A 21,182-nucleotide genomic window follows, 5' to 3' on the forward strand; every position below is an offset into this window, starting at 1 on the left:
TTGAAAGATATTAACCCTGTACAGAGGGATTTTTCTTTCTTGTTATTTCTTCAATAACTCACTACACAGAAGTTATATTTTATATCTATACACATAAAATTACATATATATGTGTGTGTATGTTCATACACACAAGTAGGTTAATGTATATGGGATAATATGCATATTTGGTAGCTATGCATTTTACCCAAGGGACTCAAGTGAACATTTTGGTATCCATGTGAAGATCTGGAACAAGCTTTTCATAGCTAAAGAAGAAACATTACATATATATATATGTGTGTGTATATATATATATATAATTATACATATCTATATATCACTAAATATATATAATCATTATATGTACTCTACAGTGGAGAATAAAGTGGGGAAAACTATCAGTCTAGGGAGGAAATAATAAGTCCAAACTGGTAGCGATATTAAGTACTATGGAATGGAAATTGACTATGCTTTTAATAGGTTGTGCTTTGAGGGAACAGGGTATATGCGCTGGCTCAGTAGATTTGGGGTCAAAGGGAAAGTGTAAGTCATTTGGTTTTCATCTTACAGTAGAGATAAATGTATATTTATATGTTGGGGAAGAGTCAGTGTAAGGAAGGCAGTTGAGAAATAGCCTACTTTCAAATAACAAGTGTATTGTAAAACTATTTCTTAGGCAAATGACCACTTCCTGTTAAATTCCTCAATCTGAAATCAACAGGTGAACTCTATGTTTTATGAGCTATAAATAATGTTACCTAATCTGAGTTTATTTATTTGTTTATTTATTTTAGCAGCAAAATCTCATGTTGACAAGTGAAACTCCACTGGGTGACATCAAGATAGTTGGTTTTGGACTTTAAAGCAAAGAACAGTGAAGAGCACAGAGAAATGATGAATTCTCCTGGAAATGTGTGTAAGTGTTCCTGAATATTCTCTGTGTGTGCTGAGGGTCAGATATCACTCAAGTGTTCACATGTGGCATGATATACGTGGGTCCAGTCATCTGCTGATACTGAAATTCTACTCTAAGGTATTAATTTTTTTGGATTAGATTTTAAAATGATCAACTTAGAGGAGAGTAGGGTGAAAATGTTATCTGTGAATTTGAAGGGGTCAGTTCTTGAAGAAATAGGATTTTAATGAAGTACGAGCTTGTGTAAAACTAAGGATTTTTTAATAAGTAACAAGCTTTATAGATATTCTGGTTGGTGATAAATGTTTTGCTAGGAGCGTGGAACAGAGAAGACATTCATGTGGATCCAAAGAAGGTGGAGCGCTCCTGGCACAAGAAACATGAAGGTTGGCAGCACCATGGGTTTATTGTGGGCCAAAAGAAGCCCTTTCACTTCATTTGGTAGATTACCTAGAAGAAAACAGACTAGCAGATTAAAGCTGTAGAAAATTTACAAATTGTCACCAAAGATGAGAATATTAATAGTTGAAAGAAAGCTTTAGTGGTCAGACAGCGTTTTGAGGTTAGGAAACAATGGCTCTGATTCCAGAAAGGAGACAGTTCTCTACTGCAGTAAGGCAAGCTGTAGAGAAGGCTTTGGCCCGAGCCTGACAGGGAGAGAGCTCTTCACCTGTGGGTAGTTGTGAACTGGGCAAACAACTGGCCTCCATTGTACGGTGGAGGAGACAGGCAGAGGCAGCCTGTGCTGTGGGGTGGAGGAGACGGGCAGAGGTGGACTGCACAGCAGGGTGGAGAGGACGGGGCAGAGGTGGCTTACATAGGAGGGTGGAGGGGACGGGGCATAGCCGGCCTGCTTTCTGAGACAGGGTAAAAGAAACAGTCCTTGAAGGAACTGAGAATTTACAAAAGAAAATTTCAGAGGACAAAGAAAGGCAGGAAAAGACTGGGTTGAAGAAAACAATTGACAATGATAGTATAGAAAATAATTCGTAGCTCTAAAGTTCTGTGATTTAAGTTAACTTTAGCAGAACGTGCTATATAAAGAAAAGTCTTGAAAGCTTTTTTTTTTTATGGACTAGAATACTTCATTAATTTACTTACCAATATACATAATTACCACTAGGTACATTTACAAACTGTTACTTCACAGTTTTTTAGGGAAAGCAACAGCCACATATAGTAACCAATTTTGACAGGTAGCCTAATATACTTGAAAAAGCACAGAAAGCTGCAGAATGTGGGGCAGTGAGGTAAGATATCAAAACAATAGTCACCTCGATTGAGGCCGTGTTTTAATGTTTTCCAGTTAGTTTTGGTAGCTTCCAGATTTTCTACCAAGAGTCTTCTCCATCTCAAAAGCAAAACTGTCCTTGTTACACAGTAGCAACAACAATACAAGAAGTAGCAGTCCAGCTGCAGCCTAAAGTCAAATGGTGACTGTCTTATATGAAATTAGACTCTGGGCTGTTCTGCTTTTGCCACCAGCTGCCGAGGTTCTTAGTTTCCAACAATCCTATCAGCACAACACAGTGTGGTAAGAGCCCTCGTGAAGATTTCTGCAGCTGGTGCTGAGAAATGAAATGTGGCATTCACTGCTGTCACGTTTCCCCTTTTAGGAGCGCTGCGGTGTTAACATATGTCATGCTTACAGGAACATCCCCTTTCTTAGGAGATGATAAGCCAGAAACGTTCTTGGACATTTCACAGATGAATTTAAGTTGTCCTGGGGAAAGAATTGGATACTGGGTAATTGACTTCATTAGGAAACTTTTACTTAAGAAACCTGAGCATTATTTAATATGGATCGCTGTCACTTTTTCATTCGTCAGCTCTAAACAAAGTGGTTGCTGAGCCAAAATATCAGAGTGAAAATTTTAAACTAGAAGAAAACCCTGTCTTCATACAGGTTGGAATAAAAGTGGCAAAAAAGTGAATGTGTTTTAGAAAAATATGGATTATGCTTTATGATTGAATTTCAGTATTAGTCAAATTATATTGCAAAAGTGTCATGTAGTAAATAGCTTATAACTCGATGGGTCAACACTGATGATTGATAATGATGTGACAGCTAATTCTCACAGATTTTTCCATCTGAAAGGAAATTACACTCAAATTCCAAAACTTCCTACTTTTCATCACAAGATTTTTTTCAAGTCTTCTTACTTCCCAAAATAAAATACAAAACATGCAGTTAGCTTATGCTCTGTTTTTTCTATTTCTTAGAAAAAAAGATGCTGTAATTTTTAACTGAAGTTTGACTATTTGTCTTAAGTATGAAATGCATTTCTTTATGCAGAGGTTCAGCAGTTGGCTGAAGAATGCCTGAACCATCCATGGCTGACACAGAGCCATGTTCAAGGTCCTGCGGTGAGAGTCAGGAAGCAGCACCTCCACAAAGGTGATTCTGGGGCTGACACTGGTTCACATTCAGAGAAACCGGAAACCAAGGAATCGATTGTAACAGCGGAGTCAATTTTTCTTATTTTATTTACTTGAGGACAATACAACCTGAAAAAGAGGAAATGAAACAAACGGCCATATCCAAGGGATATGAGCAAATTTGCAGCAAGAATTTCCAGGACAATGCATCTGCTAAGCAGTGTTTCCCTTCGGAACATTAAGATTTCCCTATTTAAAATGTTACTATTTATGGAACTTTTGGCCAGCAAGTACAAATAGTGAAAAAGAATGGGAGACATTTGAACCTTTTAGGACAATATCCTGTTTCTCCAGAATGAGAATCTGTGTGTAACAATAGTGGTATTCACTTTCTTTAAAAATCGAATAGAAGTGCCAAATTGTTTATCTCTGTGTAGTATTGGTATCTGCTAAATTGTTGCTTTTCCACTCTGGATTTTTCTCAGGAAGATTTTACTTTAAATAGACATTCTCCATATTTTTTTTGAGAATTAGAATATAAATGATAGTTTAATAACATGTATTTTATATTTTTTTACTGCTTTATATTGACTTGATTTTTTTCCCAGTATGTGTAACCCATCAGTGAAAAACCTGTCTGATTTTCTCTTAAGAGAGATAATGACTTTTTTTCCCCTCTAAAAAGGTCACATGCATTTGTGTAAATTTAAGAAGTATCGTGTTAGTCATTTCCCCCATCACATCCCGCTGCTCTGCTCATTTTCATGGACTGCACCCATCTCTCCTCCCATGCTTGTCGCCTGATTTCATCACTCACTTGCAAGTGTGTGATCTGATTGGCACTGTAATTGCTTTGATCAGTAAAAATGTACTATTGTTTTTGTTCCCAAATTAATAAAATCTCAAGCACAGGAGGAAGAGCCCCTTTTTTTTTTTAAGTACCTTTATTCTGGCCATTGAGCCTAGCCTCACTGCAGCCTCCAAGCTCTGCCAGCAGAGCTTATAAAATGTCAAACACATTTTAGGACCTTCACTTTGTCCATAAAAATTCTGGCGTTGGATACTCGGTTCTTAGAGAGGAACTTTGTCCCAAGAAGTAAGAATATAATCAATAAAGTTTAATTATGGCCGAACAGTTATATCCAAGTCCCATAATGAATAGTAAATTCCTGTTTGAAAGATGGAAATGTAAATTGTATATTGTATCAGTTTAAAAGTGTTTGCAGTGGACTTACGCAGGTTGTCTCAGATCTTAACCAGCCGGGACTGTTTACAAATAATCAGACAAAGTGAATTGGGCAGATCAGTTGAAGAGACTTTGCTGTTTTAAACTCATCAAGTTGCCTTTAGAAAGTTTCTTAAAAGTTAAGAAATTCTGTCATGGTGACGGAGTTTGCATTGAAAACCCGTGATCACAGTTTAGAGCCTCAGGTAGTTAAAATCAATACAAGACATTTAGACAAGTTTAGAACACTTTCTCTGAAAACAGAGAAACAAACAAAAAAAAACTCAATATTGAGTTATACATTTGCATTCTTAATTTGTCATGATTTAAAATCAGTCATGTTGACTTTCTCAAAACAGTTTGATACTCATAAATAAAACATGTAATAAAATTATATTTGTGAAAAAAATTTTTTTTGATTATTTTCTGTCCTCACATGCTATTATAGCCTGAACTTTTTGTTGTATGATGTTTTTTTTTTCAAAATCCTTTCAGATTATACTTGTAAATACATATTGACTTTTTTTGGGTGGGGTGGTTGTGTGATAAACCAACTAATAAGGAAGACCCTCACACTTTTAGGATAAATAATCTCTCTTCTATTTAGGACAATGCCATCTACACTTCACTAGGTCTGTTACCACTTATGTCTTCAATTTCCATACTATAAATGACTACTCATACAGTTGATAAGTCCAACTTTTATTATAAAATTTGATATTTCAATATGATGAGCTCTTTACAGTCTATGCAACATGCGTAAGTGTTTCAATCAGTTGGGAATTTGAATATTGCTTTTTTTAAAGTGAAAATAGGATGAAGTGACTCTAGTAAAGAGGAGACAGATGCTTGTTCTGGAATTTTAATCCATTTCCCCCCTGAGACTGAGAGCTGAAGAGGAAAGCTAAAGATCCCTTAGAGAAAGCTAGATAAGAGGTGCATCCTCAGTGATGTAAGTGGCACTGCTGTGTGCCTCAGCACACACAGGTTCAGGCATATTCAGTGATCAGCGAATGCCAGAATCTTTCTAAATAATGGGAAAAATTATCCGGAGTACCAACCAGTGAATTTTTTTTTAAGGTTTATTTACTTTATTACAAAGGCAGATGTACAGAGAGGAGGAGAGACAGAGAGGAAGATCTTCTGTCCAATGATTCACTCCCCAAGTGGCCGCAACGGCCGATGCTGTGCCAATCTGAAGCCAGGAGCCAGGAACTTCTTTCCGGGTCTCCTACACGGGTGCAAGAACCCAAGGCTTTGGGCCGTCCTTGACTGCTTTCCCAGGCCACAAGCAGGAAACTGGATGGGAAGTGGAGCTGCCAAGATTAGAACCGGTGCCCATATGGGATCCTGGTGCATTGAAGGAGAGAACATTAATCATTATGCTATCGTGCTGGACCCCAACCAATGAATTCTAAAGACATTTTAAGTTGACAAAGATATTTTAATTAGACTGATATGTGACTATATGTGAAGGGATCTTGCCACAGTTAATGGGAAATACCAATTATGGAAAATTACTTAGATTCAATAATTTTTACAGCCAAAACCCTTTCTTTACAAATTATATTTTCCCACCAACACTCTGAAGTGCATATACATAAATGGTTCAAGACTAATGAAGACAAACCACTTAATCCTTTAAAGAACTAGATTAAACCAGAGCCGTAATTGCCAACCACTTTTTTGGGGAGTGCAGGATGTAATTTTTATAGAATGAAATAGATCTAAGTCAGTCTAGTCTAATTCAGTTTGACAGTTACCTACATTCCTTTAGCTATACTCCTGTAGTTTTCTATGCTCAAATGAACATGGATGAAGTCATGCAGCAAGTTCTAACTCCCTGGCTTCTGTTTCTTCCTTGGCATGGCAGATTCATCCATGTTAGTGACGGTGTCAGTTTGTTCTCCTTGTATAGTTCTTTAAATATAGCACAGCTTATATTTCTCCTCATGGCTATTCATTGAGTAAAGCTGCTATATTCTTGCCCACAGACTTTGATGCACGTATCCTTTCTTCTTTATAAGTAAAAGCTGGAAGAAATCGGTGTCTTAGAGAGTAAATATGAATTTAGCTCTGTAAGAGCTACACTCTTCCTTTTCCACCAGCACACATGGAGTTCCTGTGGCTATCCATGACTGGCATTTCATTTCTAAACCAGATTTTAGGAGAATCATGTGGGAAGAATGATATTGGTGCTGGATTCTAAGGGAGACTAATATGAAAACAAACAAACTTATATTTAATAGGCTCAGAATAGCCATCAAAAACTCAATCACAGAGACCACAGCTCAAATAATTTCTAATAATATAAAACTGCTCTTCTTTTCATGAAATAATGCAGAAGGCATTACATAGAAAATGCACTATTTTTTTAAACTGACATTCCAAAGATACTGTTATTGAAATCCCTTGTGGAATTGCTAAGTAACTGCATTCCTGGAGATACCATGACGAACAATTCATTTTTCTTTTTCTTTCCTTTTTTTTTTAAGATTTATTTTTATTAGAAAGTCAGATATACACAGAGGATGAGAGACAGAAAGGAAGATCTTCTGTAAGCTGATTTAAACCTAAGAGGCCACAACAACTGGAATCGGGCCGTCCTCGACTGCTTTCCCAGGCCACAAGCAGCGAGCTGGACGGAAAGCAGGGCCTTCGGGATTAGAACCAGAGCCCATATGGGATCCCAGTGCGTGCAAGATGAGGACTTTAGCCACTAGGCTACCGTGGCAGGCCCCAACAATTCATTTTTTCAGTCAAGCTTTAGGGGAAATTATGTGTACAAATGCAAGGAGCACTATTCTCTAAGAAAAACTAATGTGAAAATAACTGTATTCAGTGACCCAGTAAAAGAAATGTTACAATCACTTACATCCTGAGTCCTATCAAAATGACCCCACTTAATATGCATTCAGAATTACTTCATGAAAGGGCAGTTGTAGTGAATTGTACCAGAACATCTTTTGAGCTGTGGCATTGTCCCTGGAAATGGAGCTTGTGTGCATTGCGCTAAAGAATAAGTAAATAAAAAAAAAAAAGTCCTGTGATGTTTTGTTTGCCCTGAAAACATCAGTTTTCAATCTGACTCAGAAGCAAACTGCAGAAGTACACCGTGTTTCTCAGAAATGTGAAAGTTTTCCAAGTTCTGTCAAGCCTTATTCTCAGGAGTTTTTCATTTATCTTCAAGGCCTAAGTTTTTATTTTGACTGTAAAGCAGTTTTCAAAAGAACACTTTGCATCTCAGAAAATCTGAATTACACAATTTTGGATGACAGCGTTCCCTCTGAAAACTTGTGTGTGCATAGTTATTTCTGAAAATAGTGGAGTTCTGCAAGAAGACAAGAATTCTGCATCTTTGGAATGTTACGTTCACCAACCTTCTGGGTTCTCTCATGTAATCTACCTTTACTTCATGAAAGAACAGTTTTATGGAATGTTACTACAAAATAATTTGAGCTATAAAGTTGTCTCTGGATATTGGGTTTCCATGTTTCCTGAGTGCCCTCAACTTTTGTTGTGGCATGTGCTAAAACTGGTTATTTTCAGCCTAATTTACCCTTACGAACAGATCCAAATGCATTCATCCCACATAATTCTTCTGAAACCAAATGAGTTGTCTGTCATGGTTTCTCCAGGAATGCAGTTAATGAGCAATACTATGAGTAATTTGCAAACCGGCTCCTTAGTGTGCCTTGGAGCTTTAATTCTTGTTCAAATATTGAAACAAGCAGGTTGCAGAATGCACTGTACAGTTTATTTGGAAGGTTTGTAAGATCTACCCAGCCTTATTAACGGCAATGCTTCTTTTGCTCTCAAAACTTCAGTTTACAATTTAATTCTAAAACATTTCCCAAGTAAATGCCCTGTGCCCCAGGAATCCTGCAGTATGGAGTCAAGGTGTTAACTGCAAGGGTTTTGAAAGTTCTTCAAACCTTATTTCCAGAAATATTGGACCTTAAAACATCTGTTGTCAATTTAATTCGGAAAAAAAATTCTCAAAAAACATATCGCGTCTCGGAAATTCTTTGTTATATGATTTTGACAACCACAGTTGCCTTGAGAGATGTTTGAAAGCCCATTTGTATCTAAAGATTCTTCTGAAAACAGAGGTGTTCTACAAGATAAAAAAGAACTCTGAATTTTTGAGATGTTAGTTTCACCAAAATTCTAGGTTCCTGTCTGTACAACATGTATACTGAGCATTCCTTTTTTACTGATTTTACCTTTTTCCTGCAAAATCATTTGGGCTGTGAAGTTTTACCTGGATATGAAGTTTCTGATCATTACACTGAAAACCTATATTCATTCTTTTGCCTACTCACTAAAGTGGCTTATTTTCCCACTAATTCCCCAACTGCATTTGTTACACATGATAGCCTAGAAACCTGGTTGAAAAATTACTTGTCAGTGATGGTAATTCCAGAAATGCGGTTATTATGCAGTTCCCTGAGTGATTTCAACAATCCATATTTTCACTGTGCTCACCAATTTATTCTATACTCTGGAGCTTTAAATCTTAATAAAATGTCAAAACAAATGCATACTAAATGAATCTTATTGTGTTATTTGGAAGGTTTTTTAGGGTCTATCAAATCTTTCCCAGGATGTTTAGTTTGCCCTAAAACCTTAAATTGCAATAAAATTTTAAAGCAGTTTTCAAAGTGCTTTTTGTCTCCAAATATGATTCTCTTGAATGTTGCTTTAAAATCATTTGTTTCTCAAGTCACTTTGAAAGCAGAAGCCTTCTGCAAGAAGAAAAATATTTCTGTATCTTTAAAACTTTAGTTCCACCAAAATTTTCCAAAACTACAAAGTTATTTAAAAAATGCCTGCGTTAATTTGTAACTTGATATATAAACAGGTTTTAAACATATTTCAAAGAAACATTTTCAAATTAATTTAATTTATGATTCTTGAGACACAAAGTTCTGTTTGGTGTATTGATTTTGAATACAGCAAGAATTAAAGCTCCAAGTCACAGAATTTGTTGGTGAACACAGTGAATGGGTTCTTGGAACTGAGACATAACAGCATTTTTGGAGTTACCATTTCTGAAGCTAATTTTTGACAGGTTTCAGGGGAATTATGTGAAACAAGTGCAGTTGGCACTGTTCTTCAAAAAAAAAAAAACTAATGAGAAAAAAAGATGTTCATTGCACGGGACAGCAAAATGTTTGGTTGTCAGGTAAAACTGCTCCTTCATGAAGTGATGCTGAGCACATATTACTCAGAGAGAACCAGAATGTTGGTGAACCTAACATTACAAAGATACAGATTTGTTTGTTCATTTTATTGTTTTTGGCGAGAGAAATTTTTATTTAATTCTTGCACTTGAAGTATTCCTCAATGGCAACCTTGGCTTGAGACTCTGTGCCATAGTTCTTAACCACTACACAACTGCAGCCAACCACTTTACAGTGTTTCCCCTCTTGGTTAATGTCACAGAGGGCTGCCCATTTCACAAGTGTCTTGTTATCATATAGGGCCTCCACCAACTTGATATATCACATGGCATACCTCAGCACAGCTAGCTACAAGCACACAAAGTGGGCTTGGTGCTCATCGAAAGCTTTGGCTAGCTTCCTGTATGCCACACACAAGGCTGCCACAGATGAGAACAGTCTTTAGCACCTCTTGAGTGGTAGTGCTCATGTCTATTACGTTTCCAGCAGCGATGCCTTCCTTGACAGTAGCGGTGGGTGATGAGTGAAGCTGAAGCTTGAATGCATCCAGGCCTTGCCTCCACACAGCTTGAGGGCAGCAGAGAAATGGGCTGTTCTTGTTCTTGAAGAAAGCTTCTGTTCCATAGGCCCTCGGATTCCTTCTCTGACCCATTGTTTGTTCAGAAGCAAGTTGTTCATCTTCCAAGAGTTTGCAAATTTCCTGGGGTATTTCAATTTATGGATTTTTCAGCTTCACTCCGTGATGGTCTGTGAAGATACATGGTATAATTTCAATATTTTTGAACTGGTAAGACTTGTTTTATGCCCTATCATGTAGTCAGTCCTGGAGAAGACGCCATGTACAGTTTTTAAAAAATGTATATTCTGTGTCCCTGGGATGGAAGGATATATTAGATTCATTTTGTTCTATTGTTTGTATGAGTTGTGTTATTTCTTTGCTGAGTTTCTGTTTCATTGATCTATTTAGTGGTATCAATAGGGAGTTAAGGTCTCCCACGATTGATGTATTGGCATCTATGTCTCCCGTTAAGTCCACCAATAGTAGTTTCATATAGCCAGGTGCTCTTGTGTTTAGTGTATAAATGTATATTATTTTTATTTCTTCTTGGTGAATGACTCCCTTTATCATTATGTAATGTCTATTCTTATCTCTTTCAATATATCTCATGGTGAAGTCTATATCATCTGATATTAGAGCAACTACACTGGCTCTTTTCTCCTTTCCACTGCTGTGATTTGTCCTTTTCAATCTTCTCACTTTCACCTTCTTTGTTGATTACATGTGTCTGTTGTAGGCAGCAGACAATAGGGTCCTGTTTTTTGATCCATTTTGTTAATCTATGTCTTTTGATTGATGAGTTTAGGCCATTTGTGTTCAGAGTTATAGTACTGAAAGGTTGCGATTTAGCCCTGTCATGACTCTGTGTGTGTGTGTGTGTGTGTGTGTGTGTGTGTGTGTGTGTTTAATTTTGTATCCTTTTGTGTGTCTTAATAAGAAGATCTTCCTCTTTGCCATCTTTGATTTTGGTTTATTTCTTTTCTTTCTGACTTCAGCACACTTCTGAGAAGCATTTCTAGAGTTGGCTTAATGTTGACATATACTTCTAGCTTCTCCTTACTGTGAAAGTATTTTATTTCAGTCTCAAATAGAAATGAGAGCTTTACTGGGTATATATAATAATCTTGGTTGACAGTTGTTCTCTTTTAGGGTCAGAAAAGCTGTTGCTGCATTCTCTTCTTGCTTGAAGGGTCTCTGCTGAGAAATCCACAGTGATTCTGGTTGGCTTTCCTCTAAATGTTAATTTGTCTTTTCTTCATGCTTGTTTCAGTATTTGTTTTTTATATTCGTTTGAGGGGAGCTTGGTAATGACACCTTTGGGTGAGTGTCTTTTGGTGTTGAATCTGTTTGTGGTTCTTTGTCCTTCCTGAATTTGGCTTCCTTATGTTCCCAGAGTTTGGGAACATCTCCTTTCCCTCCTGTCATCCTGTCTGTCTTTCCACATCTTCTGGAATTTCTATAATTCCGATATGGATTTCTTGACAGTGTTGTTCATTTCTTGTATAGATTTATTGGCTTTGTTCAGATTTTCTTTCTTCCAGATATTTTATTAATTGTGTGTTCTCATTTTGGTTATCTTCTAATTTTGATATGCTTTCTTCTGCCTCTGAAGTTTCATGGTGATTTTTTGGTATTCCTTATCTGGTAGTTCCTTGATGTTTTCATCTTGCATCTCTGCGACTGATGAGATCTTTGGGTCATTTTTTTGGGGGGGTGCTGGCTGCTTCATCTGAATAATTTCTTTTCCTGCTGCCTGTTCTCATGTCTATGTGCTTTCTTGTCACTTTGAGGTTTTGGCCTCTGATGTGTTGTTGGAGGTTTCTGGGACAAGTGTCTTCTGACCTGGTAATTTTTGAGGCAGAGATACATACCATGTGTCCCTGCTCCTGAGTGGATGTGATGTTTTCCCTATGGTTAGTTTTCTTGAAGTGGTAAGTGGGTTTATGGGGATTCTTTTTAACTGTACCTCGTACTTAGAAGGCAGACAACCACAACCAGAATGTTTGTCGGCTGCTGCCACCTTGTGGTCAACCAGTGTTTTCACTCTCCTTGGCATTTGTATTTTCCAGTCTTGGTCAAGTATGCAGTGGGGGAAGTTTTGCAATTTCTGACAGCAGGGTTGCTACCCAAGGCCTGTACATACTAGTTCTGTGTACAGGCACCCCACCGCCTCGTGGCTTTGTAACCTCAGTCCACCAGGCAGTCTCCTAGAGCAAGAGTGGTTCAGGTGTTGCTGCACAGTGTGCAATCATCAACTAGACTCTGCGCTCTGGGCCACCACACCTTCCCTTGCTCCCAACATGCAAGTAGCATCAGCTATTGTGTCCCTTTGTTTTCCCTGGAATTCACACTTCTGCCGTTCGATTCCCCTGCAGCCTGCTGGGTGGTTGTTCGGCACTGGCACTACTCTTGGAATCCACCCTCACACTGCTGGGTCATCGAAAGAAACCCCTGTCCCTGAAGCATCCCGCGTCTCCATTTCAGGTGATTCCAGTGTCTCCCTGGGTGGCCCACATCCAAGAGCGTTCGGGTGGGGGTTTGTTCAGATCTCATTGCATGTGCCTCCCACTCGGATGCTTCTCTCCCCAATTACCCTTTCTCCAATGGCATTTCCTCCTCTAGAAGGGGCTGCTTGGGTCTATGACTACGGTTGCCTCCTCAGGCTATTTTTCTCTTACCAGTGTCCTTGTCTAAGAGACCTTCTGCCTCTCTCTGTCTCCTTTTGGTAAGCTAAGACTCTCAGTAGGGTTGTCCTTGCATCGATGTGTGACTCATCAGGTTTTGTCTGAGTCCGTTTGCCCTGGTTGGCATCAACTTCCACCTATTCAGGCTGCAGATTGCCATCATGAGTGTTTTTTTTTTTTTTTTTTGTGGTCCTCTCTTGCCTCCATGGAAGCTGCCTTGGTCCTGCCAACTCCAGGGAGTATCAGACACCTTTCCCAGCAATTCCAGTCTTCCTGCTCTCTGCTCCACCAAATTCTGTCCCTACCTCTCCACACACACAGCTACACAACCCTTCCGTGGTCAGCCATCTTCTCCAATCTGAGAATTACTTTAGTATTAGATTGAGAACTGACATTTTGAAGATATTTGAAACATTTCTGGACTCCGGCATTTCTGCCCAGACGTGGCTAAGGGCAGTGCTGCTGCAATTCCTGCACCCATATTGTCAAGGCAGCTCATGGGGACCTGGGAATGTGGGCATGTACAGGACAAGGGGAATGGCATCAGCATGTGCAGGGACCTGGGGGCTCATGTCCAGGCCGGTGGAGCTAGCTGGGGGATTCCCCCACATGTTTGGTCTGGGGCGGGGCTGGGTGAGGGGAAGCCAGATTAGCATACTGGCCTGGTGTGCAGGTGGACCAAGACTGAGGGACTTTGAATGGACCTGGAACTTGGGTGTGTGGAAGAGTAAGGTCCCAGGCCAGCACACGTGCCAGGAGCTTGGGAACCCTTATGGGCAGGCACAACTGTAAGCCAGCACATCACCCTCTGGACTTCAGAAGGCTGGGCTGGGGAATCCAGGCACTTCTGTGTGTAGGGACTGTAGATTAATTAGGGTAAGGGGCAGGGGAATGTGGAAGAGGGACAACTGCTTAGGGAGTATGTTTCAGGTGAAGAATGACTTCTGAGGGACTACCAAGGACAAGGCTACGGTTCTTGTAGGTAAGCAAGTGGACTGAGACCAGGCAGTTTGGACAGGAGAAGCCAGAGGACCTATCTGAGTCAGACTGATGCACCAGTCCACATGGGAGACCTGAGCTGGGCTAGTTAGCATGGAATATCACCTACCATCACACACCAGCCCACACTAAAGCTAGTGGTGGGGGTCTCCCTCGCAGGACTATATCACAGTACCTGCCAGTGAGTGTCAGAGCAGTGAACAGATCACGTTAGGCTGGCCCATGAAAATAACTAGCATGTGGAAGAACCAGGTCCGGGAATAGATTCTGTGTTGGGATATGTGGGTCCACCCCTGTGGAACTGCAATTTTAACTGGTTAGCATAAGAGCTGGGGGTAATGATGGGCTAAGCTACACACAGCCATGAAACCCTCCAACACTCATAGGTACTGGGGTTGGAAATAGGCTGGGCAGTTTCAGGTTTCAGCACTTGCAGCCCCACCCAAGTATAGAGTGGGTTAGACAGGGCAGCAGCATAAACAGGTTCATACAAAGACTGGAATGGAGGGGCCACATGTGAGCTCTGTGTCTTGTGGGGGAACTTGGGAAACCTCTCTGGTGGGCTGAAGCTCTTGCTAGTGAACATGTGCTTCAGGCCTTGCTGCCGGTCAGGACAGGCAAGGTAGCTCTGTCTGTCAGCAAGTGTTTTGGTTGCTTCTAAAGTGGGGAGGACCAGGTAGAGCCAGGCTAACCTTAGCCCACTGCCATGTGCAGCAAACAGGCAGAATTGCAGGTCATGTCAAGCTAGGCTACCACAGCTACTGGTTTGCATGAGTCAGAGATGGTAGCACTGAGCAGAATCAGGTTATAGCACCTGCCTGCCAGAGTTGGGATTGGAGGCAGACTGGTACAGGTCAGTCTGCAGCATTCAATGACAAAGGCCAAGATGGGCAGCTCTACCAATATACATTAAAGCAACCACAGGCATGCACAGGATCTGTGGCTGGGAACAGGCCTAGATTGGGAGCTAAGGGGACACTTCAGCTGGGTTGTTGGTTCCACTGGTGAATGTGAAAATTGAAATGGGTGTGACGACCTGGATTGGACATGACTGCAATGTCCTTTTCATGGGTGTGTACCGGGTATGGGTGTGCCAGATTGAGCTAAACTCCAGCTCCCACTGCTGCTCATGAAAGCCATAGTGGGTGTACGACAGGATGGACTAGTTCTCTGCCCCACTGAACAAGACCATAGTTGTGTCTGGACGTGGACCAAGTGTGGCTAGGTTGTATCAACCAACAGTAAGAACCAGAATAGGTATAGGCTGGTTGGGCAAGGCCACTATTCCTGACAGGGCAGGAGGCAAACTAAGTTGGGCTGAGTCAAGGACCAACTAGTGTGTGAGAAGAAATCTGCCAGTTGGAGGAGACCTGATGGAGGAGCTTGGAGAACTCCTCTGTCAAGATGCAGTCCTTGTCAGTGAGTGCAGGAATCAAAGCTCGGCCAGTCAATAGAACCCATTGGCACATCCGTGAACAACACCAACCCGTTCGTATTAGGGCTAGGACTGGGGACTGGCTTGGGTTGGACTAGATGGCAGTACCCACCAGCATGAGCTGTGGTTAGGCCAGGCTAGTCCAGGCTACAGCACACATGGGCAAATACTGAGGTGAGGTAGGCCATGCCAGACTGGGCTACAGCACCCAGCCATCACACACAAGAGGGGTGGTACAAACCTGATTGGGTGCTGTGGTGGTCTCCTTTGCTGGGCCACTGCTCCCACTGGTGAGCTTGAGAGTTGGAATCAGAGGTCGACCAGGCTGGGGAGAGCTGTCACACCTGTTGCATTGCATGTGAGCTGGGTTGGGGAAGAGCCAGGCTGGGCCAACTGACTTTACCCACTGGTGCAAGCACAATGAGAATTGGCATAGGCTGGTTGGGCTGTGTTGCGGTATCAGATGGTTGGGACTGGGACTGGGAGCAAATACTGTCAAACTAAACTGTAGAACCAACTGGTTCAGGACTGGAAGAGGGACCAGTAGGGAAATTGTACATATCTCTCTGATGGGTTTCAACTTCCACTGATGAGCATGAGAACCAGGAATGGGGGCAGGCCTGGAAAGATGAGCACTGGCACCTACTGGCATGACTGTGGAGTGGAAAGCATGGTTGGTTCAGTTGAGCTAGGCTTCAATGCCAGTTGACGTGTAAGAGAGCTAAGTGGAATGTGTGAAAGTCTGGACTAGTATGCTGCACAAACTGTCGAGCACAGGAACCAGGGCTGGTGGCAGGCCTAGTGGAGGTTATTGAAGTTGCTCTGATTATGTTGCAGTTCCCACAAGTGTACATGAGGGCCAAATGTTTAGTGGGCAGGATTGGGCTGGGCTGTAGCACCCATTGGTTAATGTAGGAGACAGGGCTGGAGACAGAACTGACCCAGCAATTGCAATTACCAGTGTGTGTGTAAATTCATTGGGTGACATACAGAGCAGGACACCATACTGGCAAGCACACATAAGAGTCAGATCTGGGATCACTTCAGACAAGGTTTCTTTGGGGATTTCAACTGAACCACTGAACTTGGAACTTCAACCATGGGATGAATCACAGGATCTGTAGTCTGACCATGGAATGCAAGTGTCGGACCTAAGCCTCTACAGTGCCTTGGATGGACCTGGAAGCAGCATGCCCAGATGCACGTGGATACTATGGCAGCCCATTTTAGCATGCTGTGGGCATCTGGTACCATAACAGAGGAAGAAGGGCAGAACGGATTGGTCAACTACCCCAGCTCAAATATGACAGCATATATCTGGGCGAATGGAGACCATAAGATGGACTATATTAGCCAATGTACCTTGAAAGGGTTACCTCATTCTTGGATTGGTGAAATAAACAGTATTTCAGAACAATCAAAACCAGCTAGGTGGAACCTTCAAAGCATGCTTCACATCGGGGACCCTGGCATGACATTGGATGAACACTCCCCATGCCCAGATACTGAGGTGGTTGGGAGGCTGGGTGCAACTTCTCCCCTTATCTTCTCCCTTTCTCCAGATACAGAAAGAAGAAAAAAAGAAAAGGTGGAAACAATGATCTCACCCACTTTCCACTCTCAACCCTTTCCACCCTAATCAACCAGGCAAACACCAACAAAAATAAAAAATTTTAAAAGCAAAGCTTCCTGTATTTAATGATTGCTAGCATTTCCAAAATCTTACAAACAACAGATGTAGCTGGTTCTGCAAATGTTTCTTTTGCTGTATTTGAAATAATTAAAGTAATAAGAAACAGAATCCTTTGGTGAGCACAATGAAGAACCCGAGTGTTAAAATGATCATAAAACTGAGAAGTGATTGCAATCCTGGTGTTAACATTAACTGAAAATTCATTTTTCAACCAATATTCAGGGGAGTTATATGAGATAAATGCAGTGGACACTATACTCTAAAAGAAACTAGTATGATAACAAACATTTTCAGTACATTGAGCAACAGAATGTTGAAGCTCTCAGGATAGATGTCCTAAACTCCACCTCCAGAGACAACTTCATTGTCCAAATGCACTACATATAAGTGTGTTTTCAGAAAGTAATGCTGAATACACACTATGATGAGAAAACCCCAAATCTTGGTTTTTAACATTCCAACGATATGGAATTTTTGTTTTCCGTGCTGAACATTTTGAAAATAACTTGAGATTCAACAAGTCTTCAAACACGTTTCAAGGAGTCATGTCTACTGAAGTCTCATGGAATTTCTAAATATTGAAACCTGATATTTGAGGGTAAATTAAACATTCCTCAACTTAATGTTTGATAATATACACAAAATTTTTCAAATTGCACACAGGCTCCAGTCTGGCCTTTTTTCTTTGAAGTTTCAGCAAGAATCGAAGCTCTAAGGAGCAAAATATCTTGGCGAGCCTATTGAAAAAATGTGTTGAAGAAATCATTCATGAAACTTCAAAGTAACTGGATTTGTTCAGCTACATTTGCTGACCATCTGTTCCCATGTCATTTCAGCAGAATCATATGAAACAATACTTCTGGCTCTGTTCTTTCTGGGAAACAAGCATAAAACATACTTGTTCAGAGCATTGAAAAGCAATGTTATAGGCTCTTAAGAAACTCATCACAAATTCCATATCCAGAGACAACTTCACAACATAAGTGATTTTCCAGGAACTTTCCGTACAACACTTCTTTCAACAAATAATGTTGAATACATATTAGAGAGAAGCTGGCATGTTTGTGAACACAGCATTGAAAAGACACAGAATTGTTCTTGCAGATTGCCTCTAGTTTGAAGTAACATGCAATAAAAATGTTTCTGAAAGATCTTGAAAAAAGATGTATTGTCAGATTTGCACAATTTAGAATTTCTGAGTAGCAAGATGTTGTTTATGGAATTGACTTAGAAAATAATGGAAAATCAGTGTTTTGGGGGCAAACTAAACATTCTTGGACTTTTTTTTGTAAAGATTTATTTATTTATTGGATAGTCAGATATACAAAGAGGAAGAGAGACAGAGAGGGAGATCTTCCGTCCGATGATTCACTCCCCAAGTGACTGCAATGGCCGGTGCTGTGCCGATCTGGAACCAGGAGCTAGGAACTTCCTCCAGGTCTCCCACACGGTGCATGGTCCCAAAGCTTTGGGCTGTCGTCGACTGCTTTCCAGGCCACAAGCAGGGAGCTGGATGGGAAGTGGAGCTGCGAGGATTAGAACCGGCACCCATATGGGATCCCAGTGCGTTCAAGGCGAGGACTTCAGCCTCTAGGCCACGCTGCTGGGCCCTAACATTCCTGGACTTAAGGTTTGATAGAACTTACAAAACTTTCTGAATAATCCTCTGAATCCATACAGGACATGTTTATTTCCAGGTTTTAGCAAAAATTAATGCTCCAAGTTACAGAATCCATTGGTAAGTACACAGAAGAAAGAGAATGTCAAATTTGGTCATGGAACTGCAAAGAAAGTGCATTTTAAGAATAGTATTTCATCTTTCAAGCAGATTTCATAGAGCTCATGTGGGACAAATACTGTATGTATTAAGTGAAACTGCTGCGAAAATAAGCATGTTCACTGCACTGGGCAAAAAAAGGCTGCAGTTTCTCCAGAATATTGTCACAAATTCTATTTCCAGGAACAACTACTTAGCCCAAATAATGTTCTGGTCACAGTTTGGACAAATGCACTTTCTCCAAGTAGTAATGAATAAACATTATACAGAGGGAACCCAAAGTATGAATGAACTTATCATTTCAAAAACAGAATTCTTTCCTCTTACAGAATGCTTATCTTTTCAGACATAGGTTGAGAAAAAAATGGGTTTTCAAGCAGCTTCCAAATAAATTGTACTTGCAGAATTCATATAATCTTGGATTTCTGAGACACAAATTGTTGTTTTGGGGATTGCTTCAAATTGAAAACTGATGTTTTGAGGGCAAGTGAAGCATTCCTAGAGTTTAGGTTTGGTACAGTCTACAAAACCTACCAAATAATACGGCGTTCAACAGCTATTTATTTTAGCAAGAAAAAAGTTACATGGTATAGAATGCATTGGTGAGCACACTGAATGACTGAGTTGTGAAATTGCTCATGACAGTCCAAGCTGAAGCATTGTAGCAGTTACCATCATTGTCGATTCACTTTTCAGTCCTGTTCCAGAGGGGAGTCATCTGCACAAAGAGTGTTGGCAGAGTACACCAAGGAAAACTAATGGATTCAAAGGTAACTAAAAATCTTGGAAATACCGTGACTTGACAACTCAGTTTCAACCAGCTTTAAGGGTAATTACGTGGGAAGAATGCCACTGGGAGTGTTCTCTAAGGCTAACTAGTGAGAAATCAAGGATGCTCAGTGTACCAGGAAACAGGGCTCTCAAGAGAACTGTCATGAAGTCCATATCCAGTGACAACCTCACAGCCCGAATGATTTCCCAATAACATTCGATACAACTGAACCTTCATGCAGTAATCCTGAATACATATTACACAGAGAAACTCCAGAATGTTGGCAAGACTAATATTCCAAGGAGATAGAACTCTTGTTCTTCTTGCAGAATTCCTCTGTTTTCAGAAGTAACTTGAGATTCCAACAGATTTTCAGACATCTCACATTCGTATAGTTCCTATAGTGAGGATTTTTGTGAGGCAAAATGCTTTTGGTGGCGGGGGCGGGGCGGTTAAGATTAGACTGGTAACTGATGTTTTCAGGGCAACACAACACTGCTGGGCTAAATGAATAAAATAACTTAGAAAACCTTACACATACACACATAACACATGGAGCATGCTCTGCATCAGTCTTTTTTTTTTTAATTAAAGATTTATTTATTTTTATTACAAAGTCAGATATACAGAGAGGAGGAGAGACAGAGAGGAAGATCTTCCGTCAAATGATTCACTCCCCAAGTGAGCGCAATGGCCGATGCTATGCCGATCCAAAGCCAGGAGCCTCTTCTGGGTCTCCCACGTGGGTGCAGGGTCCCAAGGCTTTGGGCCATTGTCGACTGCCTTCTAAGGCCACAAGCAGGGAGCTGGAAGGGAAGTGGAGCTGCCAGGATTAGAACCGGCACCCATATGGGATTGCAGGGCGCATTGAAGGCGAGGACTTTAGCCACTAGGCCACCGTGCCAGGCCCTACCAGTCTATTTTGACAGTGTATCAAGGTTTCAAGCTCCAGTGAACAGAATCCAGTAGTGAGCACACTGAAGAAATGGTTGGTTGAAATCATTAATGAACTACAAACTAACTGAGATTGCTTTAGTTACCATGACTGACTGATCATCTTTAACCAGGCTTACAGTTTGCAGTGGGTACTGTTCTCTAAGGGGTAGTCACAAGAAAATAAGCATTCCAGTGCACCATGATACAGGATGTTGAGGACTTTCAGGACACTGATCATATACTGCATTTGCAAAGACAAATACAAAGAACAAATGATGCTTAAGTAACATTCCGTATAAATCTTCTTTCCATGGCAATGCTAAATATATATTACACAAAGAGAACCAGGAATTTTAGTGAGCCTATCATTCTGAAGATATTGAGAATGTCTTGAGACATCAAAAGTTTTACATAGCTTTTTAAGGAACCATTTGTGCTTAATTCATATAATCAGAATTTTTATGATGCAAAATTCTAATTGGGGAATAAAACAATTTGTTTTGAGGACAAACAAAAGAGCAGTGCATTTAGGAAATGATTGAACTTACAAAACCTTACAAATGACCCACATTGCCAACTTCACCTGTGCATTTTGACATTATCAAGATTTCAACCTCCAAGGTGAAGAAACGATTGGTT

The 21,182-nt window shown here is 40.5% G+C and overlaps 2 pseudogenes; one reads left to right on the plus strand and one right to left on the minus strand.

Moving 5' to 3' along the window:
- LOC121145792 overlaps window positions 1-3,224 on the plus strand; it is a 29,637-nt pseudogene extending 26,413 nt beyond the window's left edge.
- Window positions 3,225-9,823: 6,599 nt separating this feature from the next.
- Window positions 9,824-10,340, minus strand: LOC121145793 (annotated as a pseudogene).
- Window positions 10,341-21,182: the final 10,842 nt, after the last annotated feature.

The sequence above is a fragment of the Ochotona curzoniae genome, unplaced genomic scaffold (genome assembly GCF_017591425.1).
Source record: "Ochotona curzoniae isolate NIBS_2020 unplaced genomic scaffold, NIBS_Ocur_1.0 scaffold_3835, whole genome shotgun sequence".
Taxonomy (NCBI): domain Eukaryota; kingdom Metazoa; phylum Chordata; class Mammalia; order Lagomorpha; family Ochotonidae; genus Ochotona; species Ochotona curzoniae.